Source organism: Haemaphysalis longicornis, unplaced genomic scaffold (genome assembly GCF_048455015.1).
Source record: "Haemaphysalis longicornis isolate Haplotype H1 unplaced genomic scaffold, Haemaphysalis longicornis Haplotype H1 scaffold_5, whole genome shotgun sequence".
Taxonomy (NCBI): domain Eukaryota; kingdom Metazoa; phylum Arthropoda; class Arachnida; order Ixodida; family Ixodidae; genus Haemaphysalis; species Haemaphysalis longicornis.
The window spans coordinates 183462331-183482035 of NW_027526385.1; the positions used below are offsets into that span (position 1 = coordinate 183462331).

The window sequence follows — 19705 nt, forward strand, 5'->3', positions numbered from 1 at the left end:
TACCGCCAGGCCGTGTCATAGGTCTTTTTTATATCGAAGAAGACGGTTATACAATACTGGTTATGGATAAACGCACCTTTTACATATGATTCCAACGCAACCTGTTGAACGTTGGTGGATCTCTCCGCCCTGAAGCCACCCTGGCAGCTCTCGAGAAGACAATTGTACTCTAAGTACTTGGGTCTTCTATTGATAATCTTCTCGAGAAGCTTGCACAGGCTGCTGATCAGGGCAATGGGTCGGTAGCTAGCGGAAGAGGAAGAGTCCTTCTCTTCTTTCAAGAATGCTGCAACTATGGCATCCCTCCAAGGCTTGGGAAGATGCCCCGAAAGCCATATCTTGTTGTAAAGGTGAAGGAGTGTTAGAAGAGTGTCTGTGTTTAAGTGCGGTATGATTGTACACGTGATGTCTGGGCCTGGAGATGGTGGTTTGCAGGTACTCAGAGAACCCCCCAGCTCATGAAGCGAAAACTCAGAGTTATAAGAGGAGTCTGGCTTGTCGTTATCAAGCAAAGACTTCTTTTCGGCTGATTGTTTGTGTCTTACGAAAGGGTTTGTGTAGTGTGCAGAGCTGTACACGTGTGGAAGTATTGTGCGAGTGTGTTAGCCTGGTCTTCCAATGCAGTGTGTCCCCTGTTGTAGTATCAAGGGGCTGGCTGTGTGTTCGTTGTGATTTGAGTTTGCGTATTCGTTTCCATACTTTCGTGTGTCTGTGTAGGAGTTTATTCATGTTATGAATGAACGCCAAATGTCTCGTTTTGCCTCATGGCGCACACGTTTTTCTAACGTCTGTGCCCCTTTTGAACAATCAAAGGTTACCCAACGTGGGGTACCGACGAAGGATACCCCATGCCTTGTTCTGGGCCTCTCGCGCCCGCCTACAGTCCTCATTCCACCACGGCCTCCTCTGGTTCCGCGGGGCACGAGAGATGTGGGGTATGGACGTTTTGGGCGGCGTCGAGGATGTGCGCCTTCAGTAGTTGGGTTGCCTGTTCAACGTGGAGGTGTCTTATGGTTGTGTAGTGTTGTTTGGATGTATCTGTAAATGCATTCTAGTTAGCTCGTTTTCTATTGAACCTGTTATGGGAAGATGGAGTGCGTTGGCCTTTACGAATATATGTTGGTGAGGTGGGGATGTGGTCACTGCCATATGGGTCAGTGCCACTCGATAAGAGGAAAGGGAACTGCGGAGCCAATGGCCAAGTCAAATAAATCCAAAATATTTTGCATGTGGTCGAGCAACGTGTCGGTTTTTCGATAAGCTGGAACAAAGAAAAGTCGAGACAAAAATCTAGAAATTCCTGTGGCTGGGTATCAGTGGGTGAAACAGATAACGTAGACCATTCAACATTGGGATAGTTGAAGTCACCGAAAAATACAAGAGCCGCATTGGGAAACTGCGTGCATACTTCAATAACAACACGATGAAACTCACTTTCAAACGTGGCATTCATGTCAGCGGGGCAATAGAAAACACCAAAAACAAAATCGGTAGAACCAAGCCTCAAAGAAGAAAATACGCATTCAAGAAATGAGTTAATAATAATGGGTAGAGCAGTGATTTTTTTACAAATTGCCATGAGCACACCACCGCCTCTTCAATCTTTCCTATCGCAGCGATAGACAAGGAACTTTATTGGTGGTCCTGAGAGACTCCGATGCCCCCCTTTTCTTAGGGGTGATGAAGCCGCGGGCCGCTCCCACGTTGGGACGGGAAGTCCAAATTTCACCGCCGCATCGTGGCCTCTCTGGACAGCCCATAACTGACATGAAAACTCGGAGCTTCGTAGAGCAGAGCTCCACTCTTCTTCGGTGCAGCTATTCGGGCCTCTCTATAACGAGGGGCATCCCCAAAGCATATGGTCTAAATTACGTTTCTGTCCACATCTCGGCCAGTCCGTACTATAGCCCTCTGGATTGATGGAGTGGAATAAAGCGTAGAATAAACCCAGTTTGGATACGATCCTGTCTGAAGCATGCGAAGTGTGATAGCCTGTGGTGTGTTTATTTTGCTGTGGGGAGGCGAGTAAACTCTCCTGTCAAGGTAGTAGTGCTTAGTTATTTCATTAAAGGTGTACAGAATGTCTCGGAACTATACAAGCCTAGGTTCAACAATACCTCGACTCGCATTCGCGTCCGCGCGGTGGGTTAGTGCGCGCGCTTGGACGTGTGCGATGTCGTTGAGGTTGGCGAGGGAATCGAGCTGGGAGTCGAGATGTTCCGGAAACCACGTGATAGTATGTGGATGGAGGACTCTACCGTGGAGGATTCTATGAGCTTCTTCAGCGATGGAGCCAGAGGCGTACGCCCTGACCGCCGCCCTTGAATCAGTGAAGCGAAAAAAATTAAATTCTGCTTGACTGACAAGAATATTTCTATCAAAAACAGTAACATTGAGCCATGTTTCTGTTACTGCGATAATATATGGCGAGCGTGAGTCGATTAGTGAATTAGCTCAACACTTTTAGAAAGAACACTTCTGATATTAGTGTAGAAAAAAGCGAGCTTTCGTTCTGGACGAGATGGTGCGGCTGCTTCTACTTTTGAAGGGCACGTCATGTCGTTGTGGCGGCTGCAGCGCGTGTTTCGACATGCACTGCGCAATTAGTATTTGTGTCCCAAATGTAAGTATCTTTGTTTAGGCACAGTTTGTCAAAAACAGGACGCACACGATCTCCTTCTTTCTTTACTGTTTTTGAAAATTGCCGTAACTTTCTGCGCTTGTCCCGCAAAGCTTAAGAGTAGTCACGTGCCACACTAGGGGCGTATTTTAGTGTTTGAAGCGTTTTCTCAGGAACGTTTTCACTGACCATGTTTCATTGAACAGTTTAGCGATGGTGGGGCGCTTTCTCTCAAGGGAGAAGCGACCTATTCGGTGAGCTCTAGCCAGCGACAACATCGAAAAGTCAAGACTGTTCGTGCAAAACTCATGCAAAAGGTGCGCGGACGTTTCCACGTTCGAAACTGTTCCTCGCCGTCAATTCCATAGAATATTACGTTTGACCTCCGAGAACGATTTTCCAGGTCATCAATTTTGGCTACAAGGTTCGAGATGCCCTGGTTGTTTCCGCAAGCTCCCGTTGGCGTAACCGACTCCATTTTACATTTAAGTGCATGAACGCGTTTCGTTTATTTGGCCATACACGTGCACCGCCGTCTCTTTTCTTTGATTGGCGGAAGACAAAGCCGGGTGGAGAGGACAGGAAGGAAGAGAGGGAAGGGCGTTCAGTGCAGGTCGGCACCCCCTTTTCGCCGGCGCCCTGGGCGACCGCCCTGGTCGCCCAAAGACGAGCACTGTTTCTCAGGTTGGTGAAAATGAACTCTTCAGGGTGCTGAGTGCATTGTTCCAGGTCTTCAGCTTCACTTTGCGTCGATAGAGGAGCATTCCAATGAAAACGCTGCCTACAATGGACACTGACGGTATTTGTAAACATTGTGGGATTACTTCCGCAAATTGAGGCATGTAGCCCCTAGACCAAGTTTTAATCACTCTCGCCGCGTTTACGCGACTTTACTCAGTACAATTGGCGTATTCATGGGAGGTTGTGGCCATTACTACACCAGGGTGACCAGTCCTGCTCTGGTGAGGAAGTGCGTTATCGGCAATGGTCACCGGGGTCAGGCCGGACCCCATGCCTCATCTGCAATTCCATCAGCACGCAGATTTTTTAATCCGGTGGGAAGTGTCCGGAACCAGTATTCGAGCCCCGTTCTTTCTGCACCCGAGGCGGATGCTCTAGCTCTGCGCCACCGCTGCACAATAATATGCAGAAAACAAAAGTAATGATCAATAACCTCGGGACAGCACAGCAGTTTCAGATAGGGGGTGAGGCAGTGGAAGTGGTAAGAGAATATATCTACTTTGGCCAAGTTGTGACCCCGGATCCTAGCCATCAAGCAGAGATAATCAGAAGGAAAAGATTGGAGTGGAGGTCATTCCGCAGGCATTCTAAGACAATGAATGGCAGCCTACAATTGTCCCTGAAGGAGAAAGTCTATGACAGCTGCATCTTACCGGTACTCACCTAAGGGGCAGAAACATGGAGGCTCACTGAGCGGGTTCAACTTAAACTGAGGACGACTCAGCAAGCAACGGAACGGAAGATGATAGGTGTAACATTAAGGGACAAGAAGAGAGCGGACTTGGTAAGTTAAAAAAAGCGTGTTAAGGACATAGTGGTAGAAATTAAGAAGAAATGGACGTGGGCATGGCATGTAGTGCGAAGGCAAAATGACCGTTGGTCATTAAGGGTAACCGAGTGGATCCCTAGAGAAAGAAAGCGTTCCAGGGGGCGGAAAAAGTTACATGGGCAGATCAGATCAAGAAGATTGTGGGGATAAATTGGTCGCAGTTAGCACACGACGGGGATTATTGGAGAATAACGGGAGAGGCATTTTCCTTGCACTGGGCGTACAGTGCTCAGCGATTGAAACGCGATACCTGTACCGCGGGGCTGCCGGCGCTTGTTGCGCCTTGGTTGAGTCCTTGCGAAAGCGAGTTGACGCATTGTGGTATAGGGTGAGGGTGAGAGTGCTCGTGACGCATGCTGACTGCATCCGGTAGACCATAGAGTTTCTTAGTAAGTATACTAGAGAGGAAACTGCGCCTGGTAAGCCATGTCGTCGTGGGGGTTCATGGGAAGACCCCCCTTTTTGGCTTGGGCTCGGCACGACAATTGGGATTTTAAGCGTTTTTTGGAATTTGCTTTCTTCACTATGCATTAACACGTTGACGAGTTACAAGGAAGCCGAAATCCTGCCCGTTCAGCGGTAGCCGTGTTCGGTGAAACAGCAGGCAGTACGTGATCGCACCTGACGTTGCTTATGCCGCAGTCGAAGGACGTGTGACTGAGCGGGTAATATGCCGCCGCGAAATCTGTAGCCGACGAAAAGAAGAAACAAAACGTACTTCGACGAAGACAAGATACGACGGTTACGGGCGCTTGTATGCGTCCTATCTTGTCATCGTCCACGACTGTTTAACGCCACGTTTTCTTTTTTCTTGTTAAACTAGCTGACGGTCGGTGCACTGGTTCACCACGAAGGCAAAGTTTTCATAGGCACGCTCAAAAAACTGTCCGAACTCTTCAAACAACTTATTATTAGAAATAATGGTAAAATTAATAAAATCGGCCTCTCTAATGTGTCCCCCCCCCCCTTAATATTAACATTGTTCGTAACTACAACCTTGGCCTGCGGAATAGCAATAACAACCGTTCCGGCAAAAATACGCTTTACTTCCTTTTCCCTTAGTTTAAAACAGCCTGTTTTTATTTTCCACATACATACTTGCACATTATTCTTCGCTTTTTTGTGGCACTTTGTCTACATTTGCGGTCACTAAAACGTTCCAATCCAAGCCAATGATGAAACTAAGGCGAGCGCAATGTATAATGGCGGTCCATGACGACCAGATGGCCTTGACGTGAGCCGCATAGAGGCAAGCACCAGATTCCTCTATAGTGTATATTGTAAGAAACTCTATGCGGTAGACAGCCCTCCAGTGTGTGGTTCTTGGCGGCGCCATAAGATCGCTGCCGGCCATGGCTTTATAACTCTGCGCTTGTGCGCCGCGCTGCGCGAAGCTGTGGGTGCTGGCTGCGCGCGCATTATGAAGAATTCGAATGCGCATTTATCGAGATATGTAATCAGGGTGCACAGCTTTGGTGCATAACTAAAGTGTTCGAGCCATATTGCGCGCTTGGTACAAAGAAAAAATAACGAGGCCACAGGCAGCCCTTCGCCACGCCCCCCAGGAGAAGACGTATGCCGTGCTGCGGGCTACGAGCTGATACCTCCAAGCTTCGAGCATGTGCAAATAAAATTTTTAATGCGACCGATTGTAGCAGCTACACGTGATAATTTCGACGAAAGAAGGTGCCGCCCATCTTTATCTCTTTATCAGTCTTGCTGCTGTGCAGATCGTTACAAAAGGATGAAGCTACTCCTGTGATCTTCATTCTGGATAAGCCATGGCCGGAGTCACGCTCACAGAGCGCATGCAATTGTCACAATGTGTGACAGAGGCGTATCGCAGAAGGAGATTGCGAAAATTACAGGCGCACGTATTCCTCTGTGAATAGGATTGTCAATGCCTACCGCCACGAAGGCTTCCTTGAGTACCTGCCCCGAGGTTGACGGCCCAGTGCAACGACAGCCGCCGACGAGGACGAACGCATCCTGAACGTAGAGACGGGACCCGATTTTGACCGCGAAGGAGTTCCGGATGGAGCTCGGGCTAACCGCAAGCACGTCCGTGGTAAGGCATCGTCGGCGTTCAGGTGGCCTCCATAGCCGTATTTCGGCGAGAAAGCCACTGCTTTCAGCCCCGAACAAGGCAGAACGTTTGCTATTTGCCGGGGAGCACCAAGATAGGACTGTGAGTTATTGGCACGACGTTCTATGTTCCGACGAATCGACTTTCTCAAAGATGGGAACAGCACCAGTGCACCTGGAGGAGTGAGAATACACGGTGTGATATCCCGTCCGAAATTCATAGGGTGAAAATTCTCGCGTATGAGCGAGTGCCATAGCCAGCATGCTGAGCTACGATAATGTAGTGGCTTCAAGCGCGTACATTTTTTAGACAATTTCTCGGCTAGTTGCAGTGAATTTGGTTTCAGAAAGTATTTCCTACGTATAATTTATCAAACCATGATAGCTCGTTTAGGCATTCGCTTTGCCTTTTCCACAGGTCTCATTTTGCTTCTACCAACAATGAACTGCCCTACTCACATCAATACGGCGTAATCGTGGAGCGAAATACAGTGAAGACGTTTACGTGCCTTTGAACGAGTGCTCCATCGTTTAGCTCCCCGACCTTCTACCTTGATTTTCCTATAACGCAACGCGACTATAACGTATCAACAGCAAATGTTCTTTTTATTTTTATATTTTTTTGTTTTTTGGTTAGGTTGGTAGGAACGAACCTTCAGTGACTGCCCAGCAGCGGCCGCTGCGCCGACATTGATGGGGAGCAGTATCGAACGGCGGCTTGGGGCCTTTGATAAGAGTCGAGGGGCGGTTCAATGCGGCGCATACAGGGATCTAATAGACAGCACCCTGCTCCCCTACGCTCTGAGCGAGCCCTTTCCTGGTGGATTCTTTTCCTTCCATCAAAACAGAAGCCCGGTTCACACGGCGGCGTCAGTGACTCGGCTCATGGAAGAAAGAGCCATTATGACGCTCGAGTGGCCACCACGGGGAGCCGATATGAATGTAATTGAAAACAACTGGGGTACCATCAAAAGATCAATATCTCGACGACCGCTGCACCGGGCTCAGTCGATGACCTGTGGGCAGCGGTAGAGGCCGAGTGGAATCTCTTGGCCAATACCAACATAGTCGCCAGTCTTTGAACAGTCTTCCCCGCCGGATCGAAGCTGTTGTGGCCGCTCGAGGGGACATGACAAACTACTAGGTATCCCCAACCGCAAGCCAGCACTGACCCTGCGCTAACAACACGAAGACCGAAGCAGCCCTTTTTCTACCGCTATTTTTTGTCTTTTCTTTATTAAAACCTTCTTGGTTTCTATGTCTTCATTCTTCTTTCTTTTGTACTAAGCGCGCAATACAGCTCGAGCACCTTGGTTATGCTGAAAGCTGTGCGCCATGATGACACATCGTGATAAATGCACATTCGAATTCTTCGTAACCCGCGCGCTGCTAGTACCCGCAGCTTCCCGCTGCGCGCAAGTGCAGAGTTTTGAAGCCATGGCCTGCAGCATCCATATGGCGCCGCCAAGAACCACACACTGAAGGGCTGTCTACCGGCTGCAATCAGCATGCGTCACGAGCGCTCCCACCATCATCGTATACCGCAACGCGTCAGCTCGCTTTCGCAAGCGCTCACCCGTGGCGCAACAAGCGCCGTCAGCCACGCGCTCCGAGTATCGCAATTCAATCGCTGAGCACTGTACATAAGCTGGTGATGATGATGATGACTACTGCCGCTACTACCACCCAGCGTGCTTTCTAAAGCGGCTTTTAAATATACCGGCAGACCACTGTGTGTTCTATGCCCGTCGCACGTAATGTGTTCTGAAAATGTTGGAATGGGTCAACGACCCCAGCAAAATGGGTACTTCTGGAATCAGGCAACTGATTTATAGCCCGATGCATAAAATCTTTCACTGAGGTGTATCGAAACTGTGTAGTCCATGAAAGTTTAAATAGGTTTTAAATTGCGACTCCTTAATCCGTGGCCACCAACCGGCGATGGCCCAGAAGCAACGAACCTTCTGAAACTTGTAGGGTTCTTCGTCAAGGTGTAGTTCCGAATTTGAAGAAAGTAGCAAGCGCCACATTAACAACGAAGCGAACTTTTCAGAGAAAGACCAAAGTTGTCTTGGCTTTCGCAACCACGCCAAGATACCCACACTCAAACATGTACTTAGGTCTCCACATATCCCATGCTCGCTTACCGGTAAGACGGAAAAGAATGAAAGGGAATGTAGGGTGCACGCGCTACCAATGGCTACGGAAGAAAATTCCCTCAGCACCCCTAGCTCCTCGAACGCTCATTGTTTCTTGCAAACTGATGTCGTTTTTGCCATGCGCACCCAAACTATAGCATTGCCGCATTTGAAGTTTCCAATGCCAGCAGGTCTGATAATATTAGCAGCTACTACTTGTGAATACTGCGCGCTCGCCAGCTCAAGGTTCTTTCTTATGGTTGAGCTCACCGCAGTGATGCTCACGGTTCAGCTAAGGGATATACGTGAAGAGACTCGTGTGTCCAAATTTACTGCCTTCGTAATCCGGCAGCATCGCGTGCGTTATAAAATTCCCTTCCGTACATGTATGTACAACATTTCCAGTAACTTCAAAGGAAGCCAGAAAGGCTGCTTATGAAAATATGCCCACATAGGCAATGCTAGGAAACACGCTTCCAAATAACTACTGATAAAAAACGCATGTGTCGTTTGGGTCGCGTTGCCCGCCATACCTTTTTTGCCAAGACGCTCTTGGTTGAGTGGTTTATCCAACTGACTTCCTCCTGCAGGCAGGCTTCGCCATCAAGAGGACAGACGACCACACCATGGCGCAGGCACTGCTCGTAGCAGGGTTTGCAGAAGAAGTGCTCACACTGGTGCAGTGAGATCGCCTTCGGCACGAGGCCGCACGCGCTGCACACTTTCGTAGCGGGAAGGGCTTCAACGAAGGCGAGCGGCCTCCGGTCCACTTGCTCCGAGAAACCCACCAGCATGTACTCATGGCTTGGCGAAGCCATGCTGCACAACGGACGGAAAGCAGTGCACTGAGCGTGATTGCATTACTTGCCTGCCTGCGGTGAAACACAGCTGCGGGTGCTTATCTCGATTCCTTTCCGTCGGCGCCCGGACCTTCTCTTCTGTTTATCTCGACGTTTATCCGGCCCCGCGCGTGCATGACTGCTACTCAGTGGTCAAGTTCTGCTTCGGTTACGGCCTGCAGTTCTACTGCCTTGTACTATCCTCGGTGTACAGTGCGCGTCAGGCTTGTCTAGGGCAAGCGAGCGCGCGGCTTGGGAGCGTGCGGACGACGTCTGCTGATAGCGGCTGGGTTAGAGATTGCGCGTGCGCCGATCTCGGACAGGGTCAGGCCGGTCTTCGTTTCGCATGTGCCGCTCGAATTTGCAGACGCCACCACCCTCGAGGGGCGATTGTCTTTCACAGTGGCAGCCGGGAGCGTTGACAGGCCAGATAGACGCGTCGTTCGACGCGGTGCAATAACCCATCAGGCGGTTACGCAATGCTAGAAAACGACCTCCGCTAATAATCTGAATCTCATGTTTAGCAAACAAAAAGCGCGCAACAAGAACGCACTGCAGCGCTTTCCGTCAAAACTTTTGTGCGATTAATTAACGGCTGCACTGATAATGCATGGCGTCAAATTACGCGCTTACCCCGTGTCACGGCCTACGATTGGCACTTCAGAATAAAAGCGCCGCACGAGGTCGCGGGTTCGATTCCCGGCCGCGGCGGCCGCTTTTCTGATGGAGGCGAAAAGCAAAAACGCCCGTGTGTACGAGATTTCGGCGCACGATAAAGATCCCCAGGTGGTCAAAATTAATCCGGAGCCCTCCACTACGGCGCGCCTCATCGCCTGCGTTGCGTCGGCGCGTTAAACCCAACAATCAATCAAGAATAAAAGCGCCGCTTGTGGGGCGGGGCGTCTCTAAGTTTGGGAGGCCCATGCTATAAGACGACCGACCCGAGCCTGTCCGAGATCCACGCACGCGCAATGGCAAGCTATCTCCAACCCAGCCACTATCAGCAGATGTCGCCAGCATGCTGGGAAGCCGCGCGCTCGCTTGCCCTAGACAAGCCTGACGCGCACTGTACGCGTGCTGGCTTGTGTGTTTCTGTGTGTGTGGGACAGATTCGGGTCACAATAAAAGGCAAAGTTGCTGCGCGTACATTACTGCTCTCAGGCACGCTGACCCACGTGGGTGTTACACAATGTGGTGGATGGTAGTACTGCAGGAAAATAAGATAAAGACGAAAGAGTGAAAAGATAACGATAGGGTGTGTGGGATATTGCAAGCATAAGCCATCTTTAGGTATCCGATGCCTCATTTTTAACTGCTCGTAACAGCTCCGTACTTGATTTCTCCATGTCATCTCTCATGTGACAGAAGGTCGTGACTGCCCAGTAACTGAGCTGAACTGTTCTGGGTAGGCAAAGAAAACAGCCTGCAAGCGGACATCCGCAAGCTGGTCACCCGGCCAATGCTGCTTGGTGGATATAATGTCCTCCCGGAATAGGAGGACGCAGCAGGATGCCCCTCTTCGGATGACGTCCGCCCTCGTGGAGCAGCATGGTTCTTCAAGTTGGTGATGAAGATACTCGGGTCAGTCCTCCCGGCACTGTGCTCCCTTCTCGTAGGTATCGAGTACTTAATTACATGGGTAATAAAACAAACGAAGAACGTTGATGTTGGTCCATGAAAATATCGCGGTAGGATTTAGCTGAACATGGCGCAGTCCAGGCTAAAGGGTAACAAACACGGAAAATCGTCTTCTCTGGCGCTTTTTGTGCTATTCCCTGCAGAACGAAGCGTTTCCAGTTATGTCAGTTGCTGCTGCTGCGTCAGTGATCCGCATATAAAAACAACCCGAGGTCTAAAATGAATGAGACAAGTAACGCGTGGTTTAAAGGGAAGAAACGTTGGTGGAGATGGGACGCACGCTGTTTCCGTGGCACTCCTTCCCGGCCGATCTCCGGGTGTGTAGTCTGGATAGCATGTCGTAGCGCCATTAGTGGCACGACCATCATCGTACAGCCCGCGCTCTCACACAAAATTTGCGATATCCACAGATGGGTCATGATTTTCAGCGTTGTCCTAAAGTATCCTAACTTGTTATTGACCAGACTTCTGAAGTAAGAAAATATTTCTTTGAACCTATAAAAAAGACAGACTAAGGGGGTGTTGAAAAAGTTGGCCAGGTCAGCTATGGCCAAGCCCCATCCTACATTTTCGACGAAGTAGCTAAACAGGGCAGTTTAAGACATGATTACGGAACCAATCAAGATTGTTCGACCTGTGCAGGCCTTGGAACCCTGCAGCGCTGATGCACGACGACACTTTTCCGACAGCTAACGGCTTTACCCTTAGTTCAGTAGGGTACCTTAGGGTACCAGTCCGGCCGCCCCACCTCATTACCCGAATCACTTCCTGGGAGGAGTGGCTGAACCCCCGAGAAGGCGTAGATATCAAGGCGATGAAAGAAATACTGACGGCCGTTTGCGTTCCCGCTGGAGACGGCAAAGTGTGCAGCTGGTAAGGGAGTTAGTAAGTCGAATTGAAAAAATTAGTGCGCATAAAAAGTAAAGGCAGAAAAGACTGGGTCTGTGCGCTGGCATCCACCTAAACTTTGACGTGAAAAATCTTGCACCTGATATACTGGATCACTTTGGAGAAAAAAATATAAAAAAACAGACACGTCAAGGAAAAGCACAACACATCCCCACTTCAAAAGCGATCATGGACTTCTAAAAATCCATGCAGATACTAATTTCTGTCGCAGCGAATGTAAAGCACGTGATAGCAAGAAAATTTATTTGATGTCTTGCTAGCGCCTTTGCTACTTCAACGTTCCATATCATTTAATTCTACTATTTGTCGCGTACTTTGATTTTGCTCTCTTTCCTGTTACCATGCACATGTCAAGCTGTGGTTTGCACCGGCAAGACTTTCAATGTATAGCGAAAAATTCCGTTTCCCCTCCGAACGTTGTTGTGCACTCTAAAAAAAGGGTAGAAAATGGGAGCAACTTTTGGCGTTACTCCCCATCTCTGCTCAGTTGCGCCCTTCCCCCGGACGTTTCATCCCTTTCCGCCAGTTTATGTGCTACTCCCCCTGTCGGCACGTACGAAGGCAGTAGCGTTTCTCCCCCGCTGCTCCGTGGCTTCACGGCATCGTTCAAACGGCCCCCGCGGGTCATGCCTGGCTACGTCTCGCGCGCGTTGCGTGATTTTTGAGCGGAACCTCTAAGTAGCCACGGACAATTAAAATGCTGGAAAAGCAGGGATGGCGCTCACCGCGTCCCGGAACGAATATGTCTGTGACGTCTGTAAGGGCTTTAAAAGTGTGAAACGCATTTTTACCTAACCAGAGGCGGATATAAATTGACCTCTTCAAGAAGGGACGGGGGTGAGGGTACCTAGGCGCATGGCCAGAATATGAAAATGAAACAAGCTTTGGGGGCTAGCGATTTTCCTCCTCCTGCATCTGCCACAGGGGCGCATATGCGGCGCCTGTACCTCTGTAGGCCTGTTCATATAATATTGAGAATATTCTTAATATCCTAATTACAACCAATTATTACATTGTTATTAGTAAGTAGCCTATGCAGATTTAGCTCATTGAGGGCACATTTTCTGAACTGCTGAACTTGATGTCCATGCCTAATCGTAGAAAAATAAGTAAAACTAACATCAATCACGCACTTTTTTTACGTTTGTTTGTTAACATCGCCTCACTAATTCCCGTCCCAGGTCTGGTATAAATCTGTAATGATGATGATAGTTGGGCTTTATTGGCGCAAGGCCGACTATGGGCAAAGAGCGCCAACGAAGAAGTTACTGAATTGTGATGAGACCGTACATACTAAAACATGTGACTTAAAGTAAAAGTGATGCTAAACAAAAGACAATGGAGATGGCTGGTGTATAGGGCCAGGATGATTACACGTGATATGACAAGAGCTGCAGAAAGTTCCGCTCAGCTAAAAACTTAAAAACACGCTGACTAGAAAACATGGGTTCGTCGGCTAAAAAATATGATGGGTGCAAAGGGATGTGTCGTCTGTATAATTCCGGGAAATGTTTGTGTCGTGTTGTGTCAAGTGCCTTGCATGTGATTAGTATGTGGACTACGAATAGGCCCTTTCTACACCTGCTACACGTGGGTCCCGAAGTTCCAGTGAGCAGGTGGGAGTGCGTCGCATGTGTGTGGCCTATCCGCAGCCTAGCCAGGGCAACTTCAGTGTATCTGTTGTGTGAGTCAGTTATGTGGCGTCCCAGTTGTGGTTTTATTACGTGTAGTTTGTTGTCTGTTTGTTGACTCCAGTGTAGTTGCCATGTGTTACGAAGCTGTCGTCTGATGTGTGTCTTTAGGTCGGTGTAAGGTACTGTTGTTATGTCAACTGTGGTCATGAGAGCAGCCGCACTAGCCGTTTGATCAGCGGTCTCATTGCCAGGGATCCCACAGTGACCTGGTACCCAGCATATGGTTATTTCTAAATCTGAAGCATATGCAGTCATTATGACCTTTAAAAGAACATTGATTACATAGTTTTTTGACGACCTTCCTGATGACAATGCCTGCACAACGCTTAGAGAATCTGTGTAGACGATGGACTTTTGAATCTTATGTTCGAGGATGTGATTTGACACGAGTAAAATGCCATACGCTTCTGCCGTGTAAATACTGCTGTGAAAATTCATTGTTTTGATAACTCTAAAATTTGGTCCGTGCGCTGCACAAGAGACAGGAAAATTAGTTTTGGACGCGTCGCTATAGAATTCTGCGCACCTGTACTTTTCCTGCAGGAACAGGAAGTGCTGCAGAATTGCATTCCTGGGTACCCTATTTTTTTCTACACGAATGAATGACAGGTCACATGTTACAGGACGAAGATGCCAGGGTGCGATAAAATTATGAATGGGTGTTTTGTGCGTGTCTGAAAGGGGGACATGGAGTGCAGAAGCCTCTTCCCTAACTGTGAGAGAGAACGGTAAGGGAATAGATGGCCTGTTTAAAAAGAGTTGTAAATTTGATGTATCGTTCATGATGGGATTAAAAGGATGGTTGGTCAGAGACACGATATTGGATGCATACAACAGGTCAACATACTCCCACTGATGCCCTAGGCACCATTTGTCGCACTCGACATAAAGACTTTCAACAGGGCTAGTGCGGAATGCGCCACATGAGAGGCGAAGGCCAAGATGCAGCACTGGGTCGAGCATTCTCAGTGCGGTCTTTGTCGCCGACCCATACACGACACTGCCGTAGTCGAGCCGAGACCCCACCAACGCTGTGTACAGGCGCAGAAGGAGTTGTTTGTCGGCCCCATAAGATTGATGTGAGAGGACCTTAAGAATATTCATTGTTTTTACGTATTTGCATTTGAGCTGTCTGATATGTGGGATGAATGTAAGTTTTTCGTCAAATAAAATACCTAAAAACTTGTGTTCCTTGTTCACAGGAATTGGCACATTCGCAAGAGTGATGTCTGGGTCCGGGTGAACCCCACGCCTCCTAGAGAATAGAACACAAGAGCTCTTCGCGGGATTAAGATTAAAGCCATTCTTGTCAGCCCAGCCGGCAAGTTTCTTGACGCCGAGCTGGACTTGACGTTTGCAGATGGACAGGTTACACGATTTAAAGGATATCTGCACGTCATCTACATACATGGAATAAGAGATTGTAGGTGGCAGTGCCTTTCCAAGAGAGTTCATTTTTACTATGAAGAGAGTGCAGCTCAACACTCCACCTTGCGGCACGCCATTTTCTTGCACGTGAACATTTGACAGTGCACGACCAACTCTGACGCGAAAGGTTCTCTCCGACATATAACTACAAAGGATGTTCAGCATGTTGCCCGCAACACCGATTGACTTTAGGTCACTGAGGATACCGTACCGCCAAGCGGTGTCATAGGCTTTCTCTATGTCGAAAAACACCGTCAGACAAAATTGTTTATGCACAAAGGCATCCTTTATATATGTTTCAAGAGCTACGAGTTGATCGTTCGTTGATCGCCCCGCCCTGAAGCCTGCCTGGCAGCTCTCGAGAAGACCGTTGTACGCAAGGAAGTACACGAGCCTGCGATTTATCATCTTCTCGAGAAGCTTGCACAGGCAGCTGGTCAGGGCAATGGGTCGATTGCTAGCAGGAGAGGAAGGGTCCTTCCCTTCTTTCAAGAATGCTACAACTATGGCCTCCCTCCAAGACTTTGGAATGTGCCCCGAAAGAAATCTCTTGTTGTAAAGGTGACGGAGTGTTACAAGAGTGTCTGCGTGTAAGTGCTGTATCATTGTGTATGCAATGTTGTCTGGGCCTGGAGCTGAGGGTTTACACGTGCTTAGAGCAGCCCTCAGCTCATGTAGTGAAAACAGGGAGTTGTAAGAATTCTGTGATTTGTTGTTGTCGCGTAGGGACTTCTTTTCACAACAGGCTTTATGTTTCAGGAAAGTGTTCGTGTAGTGTGCTGAACTGGACACGTGTTGGAAGTGTTGTGCGAGTGTGTCAGCCTGGTCTTCGAGTGTGTCCCTTGTAGTGCTGACCAGAGGCAGGCTGTGTGTTTGTTGTCCCTTGAGCTTGCGTATTCGTGTCCATACTTTCCTTGTGTCTGTGTAGGAGTTAATTGATGTTATGAATGTACGCCAACTCTCTCGTTTTGCCTCACGGCGCACACGTTTTCCTAACGCCTTGGCCCGTTTGTATAAGAGGAGGTTTCCCGACGTGGGGTACCGACGAAGGATACCCCACGCCTTGTTCTGGGCCTCTCGCGCCCGCCTACAGTCCTCATTCCACCACGGCCTCCGCTGGTTGCGCGGGGCACCAGAGGCGTGGGGAATGGACTTTTCGGCGGCGTCGAGGATGTGCGCCGTGAGGAGTTGTGCGGCTTCATATACGTGTAGGTGTCCTATGGGTGTGTGGTGTAGTTTCGATGTCTCTGTAAATGTATTCCAGTTAGCTCGTGTTTCATTGAACCTATTATGGGAAGATGGACTGCATGGGCCTTTACCTATGTATGTAAGTGAGGTGGGGAAGTGGTCACTGCCATATGGGTCAGTTCCCACACCCCACTCGAGAAGAGGAAAGAGAACTGCGGAGCCAATAGCCAAATCAAGACGTGAGTATGTGTTGTGTCCTATGTTATGATATGTAAGCTGTTTATTGTTGAAAAGGCATGCTCCAGAGGATGTAAGAAACCTCTCTATCAGGCGACCCCGGGCATCCGTACGAGAAGAGCCCCAAAGAGAATTGTGAGCATTAAGGTCGCCTGTTAGAATGTATGGTTCGGGCAGCTGGTCAACCAGCGCCTCGAAGTCAGAGCTCAAAAGTGTGACATCAGGAGGAATGTATATGGAGCATACCGTTATCAACCTATTAAATATTATTAAGCGTATTGCTACAGCCTCAAGGATAGTGTTCAAAGTGACAGAGTGGCATGCTAAAGATTTCCGGGCGATTATGGCCACACCCCCGGAAGTGTGTGTGCAGCCATCCCTGTCCTTTCTGTATACCAGGTAACTATTCAAGAAATTTGTGTGCTTGGAATTCAAATGTGTTTCCTGAACACACATTACACTTGGCTGATTAGCATGCAGTATTTCATTTACATCGTCAAGATTTTTAAAGAGGCATCTGCAGTTCCATTGTACTATGTTCTCTCTTCCCATTAAGAAGTGTTCGGAGCTACTGGACAGTGTGGTTTATGTGTCGTCTTTCGGGGCTGTGATTCTCGTCTTTTTTGGCTTGTCGGGAGGCTTTGGCGTCGGGACGCGTTCCTTGCGGTGCACCGCAGACAACAACGGACCGACGTCCATTTCATCCTCGGATGTCCTCGGAGCGCCTGAGGGATCAGGCTCCTTGGACCGCGAACCCTTTGGGGTGCGCTTTTCCTTGCCCGCAACCACCGAGGGATTCATTAACGCCTCGGATGGCGCAGGCGGTGCGGTGGTGGTGGGAGCTGCCGCTGGCTCCCCCAAGTCCGTCTCTTCTGCGCCCTCGCCTGTGGTTTGGGACGCTGGGGTGGAAGTGGAGGATGCAGCATCGCTTCCACCAGACGTGGTTGCCCCCACAGCCGCTGCTGGCTCAGCGAGCAGTGCGGAGGCGGGTTGGGCTGCCTGAGGCAACCCAGGGGGGGGGGGGGGGGCGGGGGCGGGACCAAGTCCGACTCGTGGTACTGGGTCCCCGCCGAAACCAGACGCCGCTCCGCCCCCCGGCGAGCTGCGTCGGCGTACCTCCCCAGGGGGAAAGAGGCGAACCTCTTTCGCGCCTCTGGGAAGGTGATGTTTTCCGTGACCTTGATGTTTATTATTTTTTTCTCAAGCTTGAACCTCTCGCAGGTTCCTCGAATATGCAGCGTGAGGTCATTGCCAATTGGCACAGAGCAGTTGATTGGATGAACAGTCATCAGTGAGATGGTGTTGGGCACATTTAGCGCCGGTTGGCTGGCCCCGGCACGAGTTGGTACCATGCCCGAACCGCTGGCACTTGTAGCAGCGACGCGGATTCGGGATGTACGCTCGAACGGAGCACGAGATAAAGCCTGCCTTAATGGATTCAGGAAGTGTGGAGCGGTTGAAAGTCAGGATTATATGTTTTGTGGGGATTTCCTTCTTGTCTCGTCAGATGGTTATACGCCTCACTGCAGTTACACCCTGATCTTTCAGGCCTTCTAACAGATCAGCTTCGGTCTCATTCAACAAATCAGTCTTCGAAATCACACCAGCTGTTGAGGCTATGATGGGGAGTGACTCTGATGGCCAGATCTGCCATGCAGGTTTGCGACAGGAGGTTAGTGGCTTGTTGCTGCGTCTTGACATTGACTAGAACTTCACCGGTACGGAGTTTCTTAGCATCGAACGATTTTCCGAGGATGCCTTCCAGGAACTTAGTGATCAAGAATACGGACATGGAAGAAACAGGGTTTGTTTTGTCAACTGCCTCGATAACCAAGCATCGGGGATAGTTGTCAGGTTTCGGAATGTGCATTGTTGGAAGGGATGGAAAGGAAACTTCGGTGCGGCCCCTTTTCGGGGGCCGATCACGTTTGGGGGGGGGGGGTTTGAATTATCCATATAGCATTGGAAAAAAGTAGGGGACGGGGGTACTTTCGTCTCAAACCTTACCCTAATAGCTTGAGAGGTTCCGGAGCTCCCTGCCTGGTGAACAGACAGGGAGCCCATCCGCCGGAGCTTGACCTGGGCTCCGACGGCCACCGTTCGTGGTTTCTAACCCTCCACCTATAAACACATCGCCACGGTTGGATCCAGCTTATGTTTGGGGGCTCGGGGTCCGCGGTATCGCCAGTACCGTCACCAAGATTGCTCAAGGTATAAATCTGTAATATCCACATCAATAGACTCATTCTTTGTGAAAAAAATGGCACCTGAGCACATACAGTGCACTTCAAAATATTTTAGCAACAAATTTATATAAAGCATATAGTTTGACTGACTTCTTATAAATATCGAATGATACATTAATCAATATCAAAATTACACCATTGCATAATATATGGAGTCATCATAACATGACTATACATGCAGCAAAGGCTGCATTCAGTGATGCAAATTCTTAGCAATAGACCCTTAGCAAAAAGGCGGACAACACTGAGAATTCAGCGGTGGTAACACTGGTGGTGAACGCGACGACGCCATTACAAAATAAGCGGGTCGTAGCAACGCCGTTGCGGTTGCACGTTTTCGCCCACGGCTTCTTGAGTCTGTTGCCCATAGCCGTAGTCATATTTCTCTGCTGAAGTGGTGTGTTGCGCTATTTTTCGAAGATTGATGCTGGTCAAATCGCTTCCGCTTATCTACCCCGCTGCACAACGGCTCGTCTGGGGCGAGTCGAGACGTGCCCTTCTTTTCTCCTATTTCTTCTGTGTTTGTTCCTTCGTCTGAGTTCCTCTCAAGGTCTACTGCCTCTGCTCGCTGCTGACGCACGCGTGCGACCTATCACTCCCGCATTAGCACCGCATTCACCGACGGAAAAATTAAGCCCCGCAAGTACAGAGGCGGTGAATCGCAACATGACCTCTAGCAGAGACATAAAAATCAGTTTCATTATGCATGCTTTGGTCATTTTCGCGAATAGTTTTGAAAGTTTAAACATACGAAAAGTGAGCGTTCAGCAGAGACGGATCCTTCATAGCCCGTTCATAGCGGCCCGCCGCCGCTACCGCGGGGCAAGGGCGCATCGATTAAACACAATTAAAACTCGACAACCAAACAAGGAGGTAGCGCTAAGGCTATTCTTTATTAGCAACAAACCCTACTTTTGCTTGCTGCTGTTTGTCAACACTGACGATGGCGTAACGTAGACTCCACGCTGACGTATGATCGCTCGTACTCGTAGGACCTTTCAGTGGTCGACCTCGAAGAATAAAAATCCTGAATATGCCGCTCTTCTATCGAAGGAAGGGCGGCAAAGTTATTTTCCCATCCTGCAGTGGGAAACACCACTTCGCGAGACGCGT

General features: G+C 49.3%; 1 protein-coding gene and 1 long non-coding RNA gene across 4 annotated transcripts in view; both read right to left on the reverse strand.

Moving 5' to 3' along the window:
• The window catches only part of LOC144138870 (uncharacterized), a 30656-nt gene extending 21236 nt beyond the window's left edge, over positions 1 to 9420 (reverse strand). The window contains exon 1 of the long non-coding RNA XR_013315992.1: positions 8947 to 9420. This is a non-coding gene — a long non-coding RNA (uncharacterized LOC144138870). The remainder of the gene's footprint in view (positions 1 to 8946) is intronic.
• Positions 1 to 19705, reverse strand: part of LOC144138864 (spermatogenesis-associated protein 20) — a 501846-nt gene that overhangs the window by 343912 nt on the left and 138229 nt on the right. The gene's annotated exons all lie outside the window — the stretch shown is intronic.